The sequence below is a fragment of the Oryx dammah genome, unplaced genomic scaffold, assembly GCF_014754425.2.
Source record: "Oryx dammah isolate SB20612 unplaced genomic scaffold, SCBI_Odam_1.1 HiC_scaffold_26, whole genome shotgun sequence".
NCBI classification, from domain to species: domain Eukaryota; kingdom Metazoa; phylum Chordata; class Mammalia; order Artiodactyla; family Bovidae; genus Oryx; species Oryx dammah.
In genome coordinates this window covers 74523089-74523965 of record NW_024070210.1, presented here as the reverse complement: position 1 = coordinate 74523965, position 877 = coordinate 74523089, and the positions used below count along the sequence as shown (strand labels likewise).

General features: G+C 38.9%; 1 pseudogene; it reads right to left on the bottom strand.

Annotated features, from left to right (window-relative positions):
• LOC120853284 overlaps positions 1-462 on the bottom strand; it is a 676-nt pseudogene extending 214 nt beyond the window's left edge.
• Positions 463-877: the final 415 nt, after the last annotated feature.

Below are 877 nucleotides of genomic sequence, written 5' to 3'. Positions count from 1 at the left end.
GCTGACACCAAGGGCCCAGGCAGCAGCCAGAAACAAAATGCACATCCTTGGGCTCATGATGCTCAGATAGTGGAGAGGCTTACATATGGCAACATATCTGTCAAAGGCCATGGCTATGAGCAGCACCATCTCCACCCCACCGATGACGTGGATGAAGAAGATCTGAGCAATGCAGCCTCCAAAGGAAATGACCTTACGCTTTCTGAAAAGGTCATAGATCATCTTGGGAGAAGTGACAGAGCAGGCTCCCAAGTCAATGAAGGAGAGGCTGGCCAGTAGGAAGTACATGGGGGAATGTAAGTGAGGATCAGTGGTCACAGAAAACACAATGAGGATGTTTCCAGTCATGCTTGCCACATAGAGCACAGAGGAGAACACCAGGAGGAGCAGCTGGAACTCCCATGAATGAGTGAGTCCCAGAAACACAAACTCAGACACCACCGAGTGATTCCCTCCATCCATCGATCCAGCCAACAGGGCTGCTGCTGAAATAATGATAACTAATAAAATATGAAAGAAGTTATTATTATTAGGGATAAGAGTGGTATTAATTACAAGTATACCTCAGAGATAAGATTGGTTCAGTTGCAGACCACTGCAATAAAATAAATATTATAGAAAATCAAGTCACATGAATTTTTTATTTTCCAAGTGCATATGAAAGCTTTGTTAAAATATATCATAGTCTATTAAATATGTAATAGCATTTTGTATAAAACAATATATATACCTTAAGTTAAAAATATATTTTTTGCTAAAAAAATGCTAGCTGTCATCTGAGCCTTTAATGAGTCATAGTAGTAACATCACTGATTATAGATCAACACTGATTATAAATCATCAAAACAAATACAATAATAATGAAAAAGTTTGAAAT